The following is a 19,365-nucleotide window of genomic DNA, read 5'->3' on the forward strand; positions in this document are numbered from 1 at the left end:
TACAAATAACATACTTCCAAGCATATAGCCCATCATATCTTCCGAACAGGACAACAATAGATCAGCCTCAAAAGTCGTACGTAGCTACAACTGTGCAATGTACATTGAACAACATGTTGTTCAACACTTTTGTTGGATCTGATTGTATCTGTTTCTTCCCAGTCAGACGTTATTTTTCCTCCGCTCGTGTTAAGCTCCCTTCTCGGCAGAGTGCGGCTAAAAATGCCGCTCCCCAGTAACCATATCAACAGGCTGGTGTGGCACAAAATAAACTTCATTGGAACTTCCGAGCCGCTCTAGGACTTACAGCGGCTGACATAGTTCCAGCAGTTGTTTCATGGCACGTTGCAGCTGCCTCAGTTCAAGGAAGGCTTCAGCATGCTGACTGGCTGGCTTCGTTGGCAACTTCCTGGCTGTTTTTGATGGTGAGCTTGAATTGTTCAGGCCTAAAAATCGACTAATTACCGCAAGTTTTACTGAACAACTGGAATTGCTTAGTGGCTGACGTCAAATCAACTGCCTAACGGGTACATTTGTAAAGGCTCTCAGGCGCATTCTGCGAAGCTAAAGAGGCAGGAAGGAGTTTAATCTAATCACAGCACTTACTTTCACATTGCATGATCATGAGAAGCTGGGGTGTGTGGATTTAGGCACACAGCACATGTCACTATCATGCAACCCCTGGCACCTACATAGTTGCGTTTCATGGAAGCTCGAGGCTGGCGTGCTGCACGTTTCAACCATGAAACACGGTAGCTCTAACTCTTATAGTGCCGACGATTACGCATTCCTGCCCTTGGCCTCCTTTCTTCATAATTTTCTTCGTTATAAATTTATGCAACGATGCGTAGAGTTATAAGGCCACCTTTCAAAAATAAAGGGACAACTTGGGGAAAGAGGCAAGGGGGTCAAGGGGCATACGAGTATAGGGCAAAGGGTATATATTCGTAAGAGGCGATACGAGTAGACACTTCTATCGTTCTTATTTGGCCACGTATAAGCTGCATGGTGCACGTAATTGATATGCGAGCTGCGAAGGATGGTCATTGTTCAATATTCAAGTAGCCTGAAAGTCATGTTTAAGTTAGCCACCACCTTTCAGTTTCTAAAATAATTACCGCTTTCCCATAGCAATCTTGATCGTGGCTTTCCCGAGCTTTCACAGTTATTCTAAAATAGCACAGCCACAAAAGCAACGCCTTTTATCCCAAACGTCCATGCCAACAATACGCGATATCAAATGCCAAAAACGTCATCGAGCAACATCACGAGAGACCTGGGTTTTATGCTGATCGCAGCGCTTGCGTTTCAACGAACGGCCTATATATGATCACTCAAGGTCATGGGAATATCCACGGTCATGGACTAGCACGTTGAAAAGCTTGCAATGTCGTTGCTCTTGTAATAAGTTTTATTTAAGCCTGTGACGGATAAGAAATGTGAATTGAAACATAGTTGACTTCATCGTGCCCACAGGCTTGTGGAGAATTTCACCGATTTGAAGCACATTGTTTTGCCTCTGAAATTGAATACAGATTGGATAGATTTGAAATGGTTATTGAGCAAAATGATGACGTTGATATCAAAATCATTGACATTTCAACTGTTTCGAAATTATCTATTGACATATTATCTTAAACATTAGCTGCATAAGTGCATAGACTATCTTATACATTAGCTGCATAAGTGCATAGACTAAGTAAATTTTAATCGCTCAGTTAAAACGCCAACTATATAGCAATTGTCAAATTAAATTTTCGTGATTACACGTTCGTCTGTGAACAACCGCAGGAACGTTATCAAAACAGCATGACATCACAGCTCACAAAACAAACGCGATCGGCTGCACGATTGTCAATCCTTGACCACTGACGCAACAGCTAACGCGGCGGGTTGTGTTTTATCTGATGCGGCTAGCAACCAATTCCAGTAATCGAGCGAGAAACGTTAGCTGGGAATCGCGATAAAATGCTTCAATCTTTTTTTGCCCGGCCGTCACAAACCAGAAAACATCCCCACTGGCGTTCCTGGTAAATCGACGTTCTGCAGTTCCCAGTGACCTCTCAGGTAAGCTGAATGAGGCGAAGCATAAACTATGATTGGTGTTGCGTATAATTGTATTGATTGAGATCATGCGTGCGCGAAAATGGTTGATACCTCACAGTGCGGGCGGAGTCGATCTTAAGCATTCTTAAGCACTCTTTATTCTAAAAAGGCATATTTTACCAAGTTTCAAAGCAGATCCTTGTTGAGTCTCGAATGCTTGTTAGTTGTCCTTCATATACTGTCTATTTTTTTTTCACCCGGTTTGGGGCTGCCTGTTTTTATGACAACCGTTAGCTGACTTTCCAGAGTGGGTTTATTCTAAGAGTTGTCTTCTTCCGCATGCTTGTTAGGGTGTCGTGAGGCATCTTCCCGCAAGGTGACGGACGTCAAAGACATTATCGCGGTGGACCTAAGGATGTCCCTGGACGATTCCTGCACGAGAAATATTCTGAACCGGGGAATGCCCACTAGAAAAAAGGTCAGAAGACTTGGGAACATTTTTCAACATGAACTGATTAAAACGTGTGACCCATGGAATGATTTTTAGAGTCCTTCCAAGGAAAATTGTGAAAGTAGCGATGGGCCACTGTTGCATCAGCGGGAACTTACATGTAAACAATGCAATGCATTAGCATTTACATAAAATGCTAGGCATCTTTACATAAGGATTTCTGGCACATTGTCATTGTAGTAACAAATGGCTTTCCCGGCACTGTGCTGAAATTTAATAATTTCACCATAAAAGAACACCTAGCTGTTAAATAATTGCTAACTCAACTATAATTGATCACGATTTTATCAGGACAGTTGGAGCGAAACAACCATTTTAAATTAAAAAACTACTAACGCCATGCCTATCTGTTTCCTGAATTGTTGACTTTGAATATCCTTTGTATAAGTGTATTTTAACAATGCGAGCTGAAAAACTGAATTACATAGGCTTCAATCATATACCCTAACGTCACTTGTCACCGCCGCCCGGTGCCCAGTGCCCAGGGTAGGTAATTGTCACTAACGTGCGATGTTTATACAACTGCACCCAGGCTGCACTTACAATTATACTCGTAGGTACATATAACAACAAACATGTATAACAAACAACTCACACGCGACTGGCCTATAGCCGGCGGAACTCTATTTCACTCTCCAATTTGTAGATACCTATCTCTAAAACTCATCCTTTCGCCCACACACATTTTAATATACATTCTACACTCCACTCCCATATAAAAGTAGTAGAACGTGACAACGTGCATGAGCACCAGTGAACCTCCATCTGTAAGGGTGGGGCGCGGCCGGCTGGGGTCATTAGGTCCACCAACGGGTGTGGACCAGTCTCACGTCCGGCCGCCACGCCTTGTTGACAGGCTGTCAGACCTCCAATCCGGCTTACCGTCACACTTACTCCATTGACCGGTAAGCGCACAGTCATGCAAGAATGCCTAATCCGCGACTGAGCAAGGAAATGCTCGTGTGGGGTTTCTACATGTTTATTGAATTTGAACAGGCTGATGACATGGGACAACGCTGTTTAAGTTAACTAAGAGTATTGTAACTTGTAAGAGCTCTGATATGAGATGCTGAAGTTTGCACATTTCATGTTTAAATTATTTGTGGCATGATTGGATGATTGACAATGAAGGCTCACAGCGATGATCTTGATTTCATCACATATCTTAGAAGCCTTACGAATATCTGTTTTCGAGAAACGTAGTGCTCGAAATGTGTTTGTTGATATTGTTTCGGTGAACTCGCCGCCTTGTGTGGAAAATGTGAAGGAAAGCTCTCCCACCATGCTTCCACACCACAAATCTCCAGACTGATAGCACAATGAAAAACATAAAAACGTACATACGGTTAGGGTGCAGCTGTTTGTGGTTAAGGTTAATTTGTTGTTTATGTTTTCTGTGTATTTGGTGTTAACAACCGTGGTGGTCTACATATTTCAACAGAGTATTAGTAATACACAACGTTTTGTATGCATTACATGCCTACTTGCTGTTGCATGTGAGAGCATATCCACTTGTCATTTTTTATCCATACCTCAGAAATGAATGTAGCTGAGAGCATTCGTGCATGGCTTCTCGGCAGGTGGGTTACGAATCACATTTTAAACCTCCAAAATATTTCATTCACAAGTGAATTGTCTTTAGACTCATCTGCTTATGGCCTTTTGCCACAGGACTCTTGACATGAAAACACGCATGTAAAAACACCGTGGGAGAATGCAAGGGATCATCAAGAAACACTGGTAGGCATTCAGCCTAGCTAGACGCATTGAAATGATAACGAACACATGGTTTTCATTAGCAATAGGGTTATTATTCTTTGCCGGTTCTCCCGCCCAAAACCAGAGTTTAAGCTGTGAAACTTGCTGTTGATTTTTTTTTAACTGTGCTCAGCAAACAGAGTCTCGTCTTTGCGTTTCTTTTTCGATTGTCTCTGTCTTACGTTTGGTAAGTAGGTAAGTATTCGAAAACAAGAATTGCGAGTTTATAAATAATTGATATGTAGCTGTATTGATATTTAGCTATATAGATAATTGATATCTAGCCTAGTGGCTTTATCAATTGCTTTAGCTATTGGTGACTATAGTTAGCGTGGTATTGTTTTCAGTTCGCTACAAGAATAACAAACGATACATAATAATGCAATCAAAATGAATACTCGTTCCTGACGACCAAAGTTGGACTGGATCTCGGCCTAGCGCTGCCCCCCACCCCCCCCCCCCCCCTCCTGCGACCGCGACTGGGGGCGGGGCTGGCCAACTGCCAACTGGCCTTCGCCCAGAGACGGCCTCGCACACGCGTCGAGCAATAAGCATCCGAGCCACAGACACACACACGCACACGGCTGGCCTCTGACGAATGGGCTCGGCGCACAACAACACGGACCAATCAGTGGCCAGTAAACAACCGGGGGGCGGGGCGAGCGTGGCGGCGGCCGGCGGCGCGGGGCAGATAGGCATCCACTGGTGATCTTATCGTCCCGTCCTGCCGCCCGGTTACCCCTCCCCTTTCCCCTCCCCGCCCCACTCAGCTGGGGGGGGGGGGGGGGCGGGGCGACTGACCCGGCCCTTATACCGCTAGGTAAGGGGTCGGGATTTGGCTGGATACCGAATAATAAGAAGCCTTTCAAGTTTAACGCTTTTTTTGCATGCTCCTTCCTCCCCCCCCCCAAAAAAAAAACACGCATGCATAAGACGACGTCGGGCGCTCGTGACATTTTCCTCCGCGTGTCAATGCTATTACGAGAGTAGTATGTGGCGCTGTGAGTACATATACATATGACCCCGTCTTGTATGATTATTTCACAACCGTCAACTGGTACTTGTATTGTATTGTATTGCATTGTATTTTATTGTATTGTATTGTAATACCACCGGTGTCCAGTCCCTGTGGATTATACCATGTGAGGGCACCTGGTACACAGCTGATCATCTCAATTTCGGGAAAAGTCGCCGCGTCGTACCCTGTATCTAAAGAGTGGATACTATTTACCTAATACATTGCCTTTTGCATGAGATATAATTTAATTGATATATTTTCAGCATTCGCCACGTATTGTTCATTAATTCCATTAGATATTCTTTTGACCACAGCATAATAAAGGAATGTCAGTGCAGTGACAGGATGGGCGCTGATTTATTGTTCCGGGTAGGCGGCTGGTGCGGGCGGGTTTTGCAACGCATCGCTCGGCGGGGCCGGGGCGGCGGCGGCCATGGGTGCTCGCTGGCGCGCGGCGCACGATGGGGAGGGAAGCGTAGGGGGGGGGGCTACTGCGTCGGAAGGGGCGTTGGGGGGGGGACGACTGCGTTGGGCTGGGTGGTGGGGGGAGTTCTAAGTATAGCTGGACATTTGGCTTGCGGGCGAGGGTAGGGACGGCGCCCGGCGGCGGCCATCTAAAACACCTATACCTGCCGGGCAGCTCCGTGCATGCTTTTCGTGTAAACCTAGCAGCACCGCCCGGCCCAGGGACTGTCCCGGACTACAGGCAGCGCATGCAATTTAGCCGACCTCGGGAATACCCCGGGGCAGCGTCTGCGGTACAGGTAGTGATTGGTGATAGCAGCCTTAAACAGCTTTATCGGGAATAATTAATGCTCATGACGGGGAAAGGGTATGTTTCGCATTTGAAAGCAAAAAGGACGCAAGTCTTGAGGGAGCATTATTTTTCATGTCACTCATATCTTCTTGGTATTAAAATCCAGTTCATGTACCCAACCCACACTGTTTCTGTTATCAGTGCCATTCGATTGAAATATAAATATTTAAAGTTTCTTACATAACGCTCAACATGGAATGGAGATGTTCCAGTTTCAAGTGGTCACATATCCTGGATATTGGAATGTTCTGTTTATTTTCCCTTGGGTATTTTAGATTTTGGTACAGGTAAAGCTATATAGCCATCTATTGCCCCCGCTTTTTGACAATCTTCAGAAAGTCAAACAGAAGCATTAACATACGGAACTAGAGAAGAAGCTTTCGCAGCTCAGCAGCAGCTCTTAGCTCTCAGCTCTAAGGATCCTCAGACCTCATCCATCATGGCCACGCACCAGCTGACCCTGAGGCCGGCCGGAGGGGGCTGATACCAGGACCGAGGTCGCGAGAAGACGGATCACCTGTCTTCTCGGATAAACACTTTCGTGCCAATTGGATGACCACGGCTTAATGAATGGGAGACTCTAAAGCAGGGGTCGGCAAATGGTGGGGCATGCCCCCTTTGGGGGTAATGGCGCCCTTCGGCGGGGAGTAATGAGGGCCTCTGAGAAAGCCTCATCTTTTTTTAGAATTAATGGCTCCCTTGATGGGACAAACATCGCAACTGTTGTGCCCCAGGATTCAAAGATTAGTCGAGGTCAAACGCACAAAGCATGAACTGATTAGCTGGCGCATGCCAATTTTCATGTAGCTGCTCACCATTCCGTACAGTCGTGGAAATTAACTGTCATGTACCTACTAGCCGGCGCCCGTCTATTGGCGTTTTCACAGTCACTAACGCAAGGGAGAGGAGTCGTCCATTGCACCCTGACCTGAGCATCTCGGTCTCTGAGCTGGAGCTTTGCAGAAAAATTGAGCGTGTTGCCCGTGAAGATAAGCAGCCGCTGCTACCCAATTTAAAGGTCGTTGGTCATTGGGTGACCTTCCATAGGTCAATAACAACTGCCGAGTTAATCGGGTCCTGCTGAAACTTCTTGAAGTGAGATTTTGTGGCCTGCCATGATCTCAAGAAAGATCTCACAAATCAACGGTTATTCGGGTTAAGGTCATGCCATTTTCAGGACAGATAAAAATGATCGGCTCGATGGTACAGTTTTTTCGTGATCCAACCCTTTTAACGTGATCTATTCTCGAAAAATACCCGCTACCCCTATACGTATGGGGGTTAACCCGCGCCCCGCTGGGGCTCCTGGATTTCCACGCCCTGCTGGAGATGGAGGTTGAACACCCCCTATTAACTTGGCTCCTGGGTCACTAGCGAAACGCCGTAGTCGGCGATCGAAAGAGCGTAAGAAATGATGAAGAAAAAAACTATGGTCACCTTTTAGGTCAAATCAAAGGTCAGGTCAGCAGAGGTCATCGAACGTAAAATTTCGCCAATTTCCAGGTCAACCTTTGACAATTTTCGACAAACTGGCCTATAGCTCAGGAAAGGATAGAGCTACAGCGATGCGGAAAAACGCATTCGATAGCTTTCTTAACGTTTTTTTCTGATGCCTGCCCTCAGATTCAACCGAAGATGGTTTAGCCTGCAGGAGACAAAAACTGACAAAATGTACGTTGCTTGCTGATAGTTTTTCTTAAATAACTTTTCACTCAAAACTTGCAAGAGCTCACTTTTATCAGCATCGCGATCCTCCCGTCGAGAAGCATCGAAGATTTTGTTGCACATCAGTCGATCCGTATCGTCGAGCTGAACACATCTAAGGCATTTTCATCGCTCTGGGATGCCTTTATCAAAAGTTATTAGCGAATAGCTGTTAGATACCATTCATGACCTGAAATGACCTCAGGGACATACAGTGGGGTTACGGGTGCAATTTTCCGGTTCAGCGGTCATGTTTACTGGTAAATAAGAGTGTCACAATGTTAGGAATGACACTGGTCCAAAAGAGGCGCCTTTCAATTTTCTACCATTGACTTTGCGCCCTCTCCCATTGATAATGGGAGAGGGCTTGAAATTGACCTGAACTTTGGTCACCGACATCAAATCTCCGAGATACAAATTTTGTACATGTTGTTGCCTTTATCAATTCCTGAAAGTTTGAAAGAGATCTGTCACTCAATGCAGCTAAAGCAGGCGTTGCAGTCTTTACTGAGGTGAGGTCACTTGACGTGATCTGGTGACCAGACCTTGAGTGACTCTGGTCTGAAATATTCACAACATGTGCAGAAACGATGTATGATGAAATGTTCCAAAATGGTGGCGCTCCGTGCCAACGTTTTTGAGATATTTGCGAGAAACCGCAGGGGAGGGGGCCTGCGGTTTCTCGCAGATATGGTACCCAAAGAGCCACGGAAAAGTATGGAATTTCAGTAACCTTGGTTGTATCACCAATGGGGTCTGGTAGGTGGGGGTAATGGCCCTGCCTGGCGCCAAAAAAGGGGGCACGACCCCGGAGGACCTGCCGACCACTGCTCTAAAGTGAGGATGGGAATGTCCCTTTCAGCCTTGACGGAGACAAAAAAAAAAAAAAATAAGAGAATCTTTCTGGCAAAATTATGTAAACCTTTCCTCCAGTATAGGAGACCAGCGGTCATGCGTCAAAATATCTCCAGATTTTAAAGTTCTTTGGCCGAAATCCAATGCTGAAGTGTACTACCAGTATCGAGACTAAAGCCCGAATGTTTTGACAATGCGCCGTGGTCGTTCATGTTTCTTAGAATGTTCTGACTTCTGGTGCGCTAGCTGGCAAATGGGGCGGACGGCCGTTCAGCTAGTCGCTGCGCTGACACTTCCGCCCGGTCTATACGCACTCACTCGGCCTTGTTGCAGGCCAGTGTGAACCGGTCGCAGCGCAGCGGCGGTGGCTCGTGTTTACATTGGATCAGTTCCCTCCGACACCCACCACACCAGACTAGCCCTAGCCTAGTCTAGCCTAGCCCTAGCCTAGTCTAGCCTAGCCCTAGCCTAGTCTAGCCTAGCCCTAGCCTAGTCTAGCCTAGCCCTAGACTAGCCCACTCCACGGCTGGGCGCGGCAGCGGCCGAGTCAATTGTTTGCCGGTACAGCATCATCCAGGCCCACCCCGGCTTCGAGAGTTGCCCCGCGCCGCCGCCGCTGCGAGAGCTGGGTGGGGAGCGACTCTTCCCTCCGCGGCTCTGGCCACGCAGAATGACGCAACGAGTCGGCTTGGGGCGGCCGGCAGCCGGCACACGCTCACGCGCAGTGCGCAGGCCCGGCCCACTGACCCAGATTCTCGGCATCGACCGCAGACAGAGGCGGGGGGGGGGAGAGGGGAGGGGGTGGAGCGCCGACTACTGCGCGTTACGCAATGTGCGTCGGGCAAGGTCGGCCCAAATCGGACGCGGCAGAACGAGGAGAGATGGCGAGGTAAAAATAGCAACGTTGCACCGTGTTGAATGCGGATGTGGTGGTCAAGCGGGTAATTTTGAGGGAGGGAGGAGGGAGGGAGGGAGGGGTGTAGAAAGTGAACGTGAAAATTGGACGGAACACGGAACGGAAGGAAGAAGCAGGGAAGAAGTAAAGAGGACAGAAAGCAAAAGATTGGAGAGAGGGAGAGGAATGGAGAGAGAGAGAGAGAGGGAAAGAGTGTGAATGAGAGAGAGGAGAGAGAGAGAGACATAGATTATATCACACTGATATCCGTGTCATATGTATACCTACACACTACATAGAACAAATTGTTTTCATCGCATATTGTTACAGCATAGCTACGAGCCGTTTCACAGAAAAAGCCAATAAGAAACAGATTGTTGTTTATCTATTAGTCAAAGCCGACAGCCAGTAGTAGTTGTTGCAGTGCCGGACTCCAGTCATATTTATAGGTATAGAGGCAAATGGTGATCATTTTAACCTGTCATGTTTTGTGGTACATATCATTGGTATCCTGCGGCGGCACGCGGTGCGTCACACCAGGACTCTGCTCGGGACGCCGTTTCCGCTCGTGTGAACCCTGCTTTACCGTCTTTTTACGCCTCGCCTCCTCCTCTGTTGCCATTATGTTCAAATCGTCGTTATTGGGGCGGCTGCGCTGGTCCTCGTCGCTGCGCGCCTTCACCTCCCGGCCGGCCGTGATATGCACCATCTTGCGCTCCTGGTCGTGCTGGAGGACTTTCTGACCTGCTAGGGGCTGCACGGTGACGCGAGTCTGTGTGATCGAGCCTGTCTTGTGCGCCTCCTTCTCCGAGCCGGTGTATGGGGTGGTGGCCAAGATGGAGACGGCACTGCCGCGGGCGATGGCTATGGACAGCCGTTGTCTCAGCCACGCCGTCTCTCGCCGGTCGCCGGTCTGCGCGGATAGATACGTCGACCCAGGTCCTGAACGAGGGCGGCAGCAGATGGTCCGTACACACAGCTGGTTTCCAGTGCGTCTCTACATAACTATAAGCTGTAGCGAGATGGGAAGAATTTTCCATCTACCCCTCCGCACTGCAATTTGGCCACATGGCGCCTGAAAGCGATGTGTGTTTTCGCTGTGTGTGCTTCCGATGAATCATCATTCATCATATAGGAGGGGAGCGAGATGGTAAGAATTTGCCATGTATGCCACCGTGGACGTATACCCGTTCCGGTGCCGGGCCATGGCCACCGGGCCGTAAATCGACAGGCCAGGGCTTTCCAACCAATTTTCCGTTGACAAGGGGCACGGGCTGCTGAGTCACGAACAAGTGAGTTTTTTCACGTGAACTCCGCAGGAAAACGGCCACCGGACGACATTTGTGTTCGCCAGGTCGTGCCACAGGTGCGCCTGTTCACCCGCCTACCGAATCTGATACGATTGATTTTGTTGTGTTGCATGACAGTAAGCCCGGATAATAATGGTGAACCATACAAGCCAACAGAAAAAGAGCTCGATTGTTAGACGGCTATGGCGTCACTAAGGATTTAATGCGATTCACCGAATCAATGGACGTGCAGACCCAGCTTGTAATGGCAGAGAGAGGTTTCTATTTGCGGCAAAGGCGATGTAGCATTGTGACTTGCTAAAATTAGAAGAAAAATGAGCATCGAACATGTAGTGCTGTAAAAGTAAGCAGTGCATCCGAGCTGTATTGGTACAATTTGCGTATCCACAAATGAAGTGCTCACTGCTTATCCCAACCTTCGGTTTATTAGATACGTTTGCTCATTGATCTGTGACTGAAAAAAGGATGCGTAATACCGGTATAGGTACGAAAGTTGGGCTTTAAATTGATTCATAATAGTCTACTGCTGACTTCTTTGAGGCTCATCAGCATAATAAACTGAACAAAAAGATTGAATCAACAAAAACGCCAGGATGCAGCTTGGCCCTGGTGAAGCAAGTTTTTTAGTTATTCGCTGCTGTTTTCAGCCATTGTCCCCATGTAGGTAAGCGCTTGCAGCAAACACTTCCGCTTACATAAAGAAAAATATGCCATTGGAATACAAGGCTGAGGTGTCTGACACATAATGCGTGGAATATTGTTTCCTCATTACAAGTCACATAAACAAAAATGACCCCATTCTAAAAAGCCTATAGGTGTGTCTGACGCGGTCGAGGTTGACAATGCTGCACCCTGGAGCTTTAAGTGTTGTCAACACTGGACTCAAGTGCTGATTATGCAGTTTGGACGTGAGACCACCCAACGCGGAAACTTTGAATAACCAGTATTTACATGACTCGTAAAAATGAAAGCTTACTTCCTTGTCTCTGAGTAAGCGTCAGACCGCTGCGACACGTAACAACTCGGGGCGTTCATGCCCGAGGGATTCTTGGTGTCGTGTCGCGCAGGTGTGTGGTCCATCGAGTAATCCCCGGATTTCCAACCAGGAAGACAAACACTAAAAATGCCCAGCTCACAGGCAAAAAACTTGGAATTAGTGTTGTTTCGGCAAATTAGTGAGGTCATGATTTTGTTGTCTGCCTCGCCCTAAGCATTCACCTAGAATCCACCAGCCACTGGCAACGAGCTTGGACTGGTTCCTGGATTCTCCAAAATGTCCAACGGTGGCTTTAAATTACTGGTAACACAGCATTACCGACAACCAGCTGTTACACGAAAGGTACTTATCATTTGGTAATGTGCTACTTAAAATGAACTAGTGGCACATTTTCCTAGAATAGACAATTCCATCCGTTGGGGAATGGTAACTCAGGAGAGTGGAGACTGACTAATGACTATGTGTTTCAACGTTTTTTTCATATATGACACTTGTTTTGATTTTGTAACAATTACATACAACTGTGAACTGTGATTACCGATAAGGAAAAAATTCCAAAAAAAAATATTGACTTCAATCGGCTACTAAAACTGTATTTTGGCCTCGAACGTTTAAGTTTGGGTTCGAACTTAGAGGTGATCGAGACATGAAACGTAAAAAAAAATGTCTATGGAACTCCGTTAACTAAGTAGCTCGATTCGTGTGCGGTACATTTGGCGAGCCCCATCGCTATTCTGGTGACGCCACTCTGTTCTGTCCCGCCTGGTTCCCAGTTCCCACACCTGCTGGACATTACAGGAATCTCACCTAGGGCGATAGAGCGCGACTGTTACTTGTCAGAAGCTGTAACGGAGCACACGTCTCGGCTGACACTACCCTTTCCGGGTGTGTGTTCCTGGAGCTCAGTGTTCCGAGGCATTCCGGGTCAGGAGGCTTTGAAAGTTACTCAGAAAAGCTGGAAAGCACCATCAAGAATTAAACATTAGATGCACGCCAAAAGCGCGCTAGCTGTTGTATTGTTCGTGATGCTGCAGTTGTTGTAAGTTGATCAAAGTCGTTTTGCACGCTAACTCAATTGTTTGCAATCCACCACCAAACCTCTATATCCATTTCAAAATACACATGATCATCTCCAGTAGACCTGTCAATGGAGTTACGTGTTTATCGGTAATGACAGAACGCGGCTTATCCCACTTCAAGTAATATATCATTGTGTGCCAGTCCTGACGTGCCCACCTGAAGTGCTGAACTACTGACTCAGCGTTTGGGATCGGCAAATAGGGGCGGCGCCAACGCCGCATCGCGTAATAGACAAATTGGCGCAGAGATCAACACCACGGCTTTACTCTGCGGTGAGATATATGCGATTCTCCAAATCGCTCGACCGAATTACGCAATAGCACATTGCATGACACCGACACTTGTGATATCCACAACTGGAGGCAATTCGAGGGATATTTCTTTTGTATTTGCCAGAACCACCGCATGGGTATACTGGCATATAGCCTAGGCTTCACTAATAACTCCATCTTTAAGGAGATCACGTATGCTGCAAAAAAATGAAGTCAAGGAGAACTGTGCTAAATAAGAAAGCTTATTCGTTAAATGTCGTTTTTGATGTTACTACCTGTTTTCAAATAACTGAAGCTGAAAAGGCGTTAATATATGCTTATTTCATTTTTGCTCGCCAGGACACAATGCGTGTCACATTCGCGTTTTGTAAAAAAAAAAGACGAGGAAAGGGACGAAAAGCCGATGGTACCGTTGCGGAATGGTAGGGTTGTCACTTGTCAGTGGGACTGTTATTTAGGATGAGAGCAGTTTTACTGTTCCGATTAAACTTAGTGTATGTGGAAGGCTTTTGGTGTCAATGTTAGAGTGAGTTTGCGAAATCGGTGGATCCGCGGATTTCCTAGGGAATCCGCGAAGTCCCTAGTGGCTCCGCGGATGAACATCAAGTCTAGTATATCCGCGGATAAACGGGCGGGGATCCGCGGATGAACAAGACTCTTCAGGATAACCGCGAACTCCCTGAAGAGTTGACGAGATCCGCGAACCACCCGGGGAATCCGCGGAGTAACGATTCATTCTAGGGAGTTTGCGAAAGTCCTATGCGTTTCATGCAGCTATCTTATGACAAGAATCAAGAATGCAAGGGCATATTGGTTAGATCGTCTGCGACTTAACCCTCGCCCGTATTGGTGTTTTCCCAGTTGCTGTTGGAATTCGCGGAGTAGGTACCGATTCATTCTAGTGTGTTCGCGAACCATTCTTTCATCTCGCTAGACGTCGCTCGCAAATATCAATATGCAATTAAATAATAGACGGTAAGCCATTTTTGGCGTGGTTGAACTTTTGCGACTGCAGTCTGCTCACTTTTCTCCCAACCATGAATGGAAAGCTGGAAAGGCATCTGAGCGATCATGTGAATGTATGCAAGTGTGTACGAATAACAGTAATGCTCACTCTTCCTCAGGGGCGGAGCTTCCTTTACAGTTGGTGGGGCAGTTGCCCCCTCCCCCAACTTGCCCTTTTGCCACAGCCGACCTGACCCGACCGGTCAGCACCGCGCCTACAGCCACTCCAGCCCGGCGCCACAGTATATCTATTCTGGGGAACATTTGGACTGGTGGGGCAATGCTGAACTCCGATACGAGAACCCAACACGTACATACCTATCAACCCGCGCAAAAATATCAACTTTGAAATTTGAGCTGATTTGACCTGACCTTGACCTGACCTTCACCAGAGCATAACCTAAACTGGCCCCAAAGGCTGCCTTACCCACATAATCGCATTTGTCATGTAAAATGGACCATAAAACATGCATCACATGATATTTTCATATTGTGACCCTCTGTGACCTGACCTGGCATCAGTGACCTCAACTAGCAAAATATGTGTTTGAAGAACAATTCCCCATCGTTGATTTTCAGTGACATGCATTTTACTCGATTTTACAAGCACAACACATTTCTTGAAATGCCTGTAAACGGTGAAAGTTCGACATTTGACCTGACCGGTGACGTTATCGCTTTCACCTAGGTCACTGAAATTGGGTCACAAGGTAGTTCCCCGCTGGGGCTATCCAACACCGTTTGCGGCTTGTCGCTATGTTACGTGGTTCTCGAGATCTTATGGGGGAATGCCCCCTCCCCCCCAACAGGGCGCGTTGCTCGGCAGACCCCAACGGGGCGCGGGTTAAGTCGCAGATGATCTACCCAATATCCCATGCATTCTAGTCTAGATAGCTGTATGAAACGCTTAGGAACTTCGCAAACTCACTAGAATGAATCGTTACTCCGCGGATTCCCCGGGTGGTTCGCGGATCTCGTCAACTCTTCAGGGAGTTCGCGGTTATCCTGAAGAGTCTTGTTCATCCGCGGATCCCCGCCCGTTTATCCGCGGATATACTAGACTTGATGTTCATCCGCGGAGCCACTAGGGACTTCGCGGATTCCCTAGGAAATCCGCGGATCCACAAATTTCGCAAACTTACTCTAACATCAATACATACAGTCTCTGTGTAACATTTGGAACAATTACTTTTTTTCGAAATATGGGACATATGCTGCACTTTGCAATAGAAAACCGTCGAATTCCTGGTTAAAGTGGTCCTTGTCAGAACCAAGCATATCCATGTAAAAAGCTAAATATGTCTTTGTTCACATGGACTTAACATCAGTGACATACCACAGCCATACCGAGCAGTCTGAACAACGGACCTCTACCCCATGGTAGCGGGTGGGCCATGCGTGCATGGTGCCGGTGACCGCAGCCCGGCCCGGCTGCCTGCGGGCAGAGCCGCGGTGCCGGTTCACGGCACCGGTAACCGTTCCCTCCCTCCCTCTGCCGGGTAGAGGGGTGGGCGGCGCATCGCCCGGGGGCCCGCACCACGGTCGGCCGCCTTCCCGAGCCGTAAAACCTCCGACCGCACCGCGCGCTGCCGCATGGGAAACGCGCCGGGCCGCGGCCAAAAATAGACGCCAGGCAGCGGCTCCGACACTCACGTGAAACGACGGCGCCCGTATTCGCGGATTATATAAGAATAGTCGGCATGCAGGTTAGGTATGCTGTGGTGCACTGTAAAATCGCTGAACGCATCCTTTGTCACGCTGTCATCCTTCATTCAGACTTTGATGGGTTGAAATTTGATGCGGGTCATTCTGGGTTTGCTGGAGGATGGTATACTGCGGCGGTGGAATCTGGTGAAATCGACCGCACGGGTGCATTGGGTTGGTTGGTGCGGTCAGAATGGTGCTTTTCTTAGTTCGGTGGGTAGTGAAAATGCGCAGCATGAATGATAAAACGACCAGCTACATGTATGTGGTCGTTTTAGAAAAGCGAGGCTGAAGTCTCCGCTAATTTTGCGAATATATCACTATATTATAAACCATTATTTTGTGGAAAATAGTTTTTAAACATTCCTGCTCCTACATCAACCTTTTCTTGTCAAACAAACAAAACATTATGAAGCATCCTCAACAAAGTCAAGGGTCAGGTATAAGACATCAATCTTCAAAATATGCTCCCCTCTCCAATGCTTTCCTCACCTTTCCAAAAGGCACCCTTACCGATCGAAATACCAATATAACAAGCGGCAACACTGTGCAGTTCACAAGGTTCCACGCAAAGTAGGTGTGCCTACGTTTCTGAATTGTGTCAAGTTTCATCCACATTTCCACATGTCACATGCCACATCTGTTGAAACTCAGTTGACCCCCGATAAGTCAGCTTATCACTATAATAAATGATCCAGCCGGCATTGCCAGACCTTATCTGCCATACTGTCAATAACCTCGCGCTCTGGCACGTATGAAACCGGCGCAGTCCTCTGTATGTACTTAATGACCTCAATATTGGCCCGTTCCATGAATCCGGGCACAGGTCGCTAGGGTCACGGGGTACATTGAATACAGAGCCGCACATGTGTGCGGACTTCTGCCCCCCTGCACCCCCCCCCCCCCGCAGCTGGAGGGGGGACTGCGGAACTGTCATGGACTCATGATATCAACTCGAGTGCACTGTCATGAAACGTAACGGCATGGGAGCCCCTGTGACCACGAAAAAAAATGTCGACAGTGTCATGGTTCGCTGACGGGCTTAACTTGGTGAAAATACAGTCACATAACGGGAATTATATTTGTGATTAATGAATTGACTGAACCAAACTGATAGTGGATAAAAGTGACCGCTCAAATGTTTGGTGTTTTATCAGACACGCCATGAGACGTTAGGATTTGTAGTTGTGCTAGCGTGAACACACGTTGTTATATTTCCATCAGCTAAATGTCCAGCATCCATGAGGCCATTTATCATATCTTGTTAATGATCAGCCGGAGTAAAACCTCGTCTGGACCTTCTCAACTTTGTTTGAAGGTGGCACTCTGCAATTGCATTATTGCACTAAAATAACAAGGGACAACTGACATTCCTGTAATGCTTAGTTGACATAAAATGCGTCTATGCAGCAAGTGGATGACGAAACGGTCAACAATGAACACTAATTTCAGAGACATGTAAAAAAAAAAATGTACAGGGGCGAGGGAGATTTCTGCGATTATAATGCTGGATACAACTGTCACAAACTTACACTCACCTCGTCGCAAGTAATACCTGCCGCTGTTCGCGACGGCAACAGTGGTTGCAAGGCTTCCGTGTCTGCCTTCCCCAGACGGGTCAGTAGAAGAGAAAGCGTATCCGCCTGGCACCCCGACTGCAGCGGGCCACCCCGCTGCGACCAAGCAGCTCACCCTCCCTTCCCTCCCTCCCCTAACGATGTGACGTGTCCGAACCCGACCTCACACTCCGCTGGGCCCAGTCTGACCGACCTGACGCCCGTTTGACCTCATCGCCCGAGGGCGGCAGACAGTGTCTCCATAATCCCCCCCCCCCCCCTAATCCTACCCCTAAACTGCTGCGCAGCGGGCACTCCCACCCTCGCGATACGACGCCCGTCCCGAGGCATTATCATTCCGTTTGACCTCCATTAACAAAAATGCTGCTGCACGTCGGCTCATCCCGGCGCGGCGGTGAGGACACGAACTCGGCTTCCCGGGGCGGCCGGCCGTCGGGCCGGGGCAGTTTATCGACATGGCCGGCTGGCTCGGCGCGTGGGGCCGCCGCCGCCGCGACCCTGGGGCCGGCCATCAACTGCGCGCCGCCATGGCACGGAGGACCCACGCTCCTCGGCCGCGCTGGGCCGCGCCAGTGCTGCCGGCGGCGCACCGTAAGTTGGCCTTGAATGCGGCGCAACCCAGTGGCACGTGGCGGCGCACGACGAGGATTTTCGACGCGTGTGGCTCTCGGAAGCGGGCGGCGCCCGCCCGGCGACCGACGCGCCCCTGGTGGCCGCAGCCGGAACTAGCCGTCGGTGACCGTGCAGCCCCCAGCTGCGATGGACCGAGTTACCTGGCGGTGCACCGAGCTAAGTGAATCAACAGAGGCCCGCCCGGCGGCCGTGACGTAGGCACCGAGAGGTGCTTGCACTGCCGTATAGCGACACAAAGAGGGCCGAACGATAGAACTTGGGAGCTTCTGGTAAACGGGAATCGTAGATGCTGCAACACAGTGCATACATGGCATTGCGATTTGAGGTCACGAATCACCGTGCCAAGTAGGCCATTGATTCTTTAAATTCGCTGGCAAAAGCAGTCTTTATTCTGGCTCATGAAACACTGGCAACTGAGCGTGGGTGATTACATAGTTTACATTGGAACAACTGATCCGCAGTGGGTGGATAGGTATCTACATACATCATGAGCCCCAAACGTCCCCTTGCCAAGGATATAGTAAAGTAGCGCCAGCCAGGCCTGGCTTTTGCGGGTCTGTAATTTTTCAACTGTTTTATTTTCAATAAGAGCATCAGGTCATTTATAATCACATCCAGCTGTTTATCTCTCATGCATACCGTGCGATCGTGAAAAAAAAAAACGCCAGAGGCATATCAGCCATTCACGGGCGAAAGGCGTTAAGCTGAATATTTAACCCAATGTCAACTCAATGATTAGCTCAAAATATCTAGACCCGCTCATGCACCATCTAGACCCGCCCATGCACCATAAGGCCCAAAGGTAATCACTGGGACTGGATGTTTTGGTGTACGGTATCAGCCTTTGTGAACACTTCATGCATAAACAATAAACATATCAGAAGCTAAACATTAACCCACGGCCTTGAATGGGATCAACCTGTGAAATGTTGACAAGCTCTCAGAGGCGTCTGCTACGGTGAAAGCTTGCATATCTGCAGTCGGGCCAAGTCAATGAAATGCTGATGTAAGGTTGACTGACATTGCACACGATGCATACGACGGTCGGTTTATATTCCAATCATAGGAGACACTTGTTGACCTCAAACGTCACCGTTTGGCTATATACCGCACCAGTGTCATTTTGTGTCAATTCAAAAATTAGCATCTTGTCTATTGAACAGTAATGAACAATAATGAACAG

This window comes from Amphibalanus amphitrite, unplaced genomic scaffold (assembly GCF_019059575.1).
Source record: "Amphibalanus amphitrite isolate SeventyFive unplaced genomic scaffold, NRLGWU_Aamphi_draft 000058F_arrow, whole genome shotgun sequence".
Taxonomy (NCBI): Eukaryota; Metazoa; Arthropoda; class Thecostraca; order Balanomorpha; family Balanidae; genus Amphibalanus; species Amphibalanus amphitrite.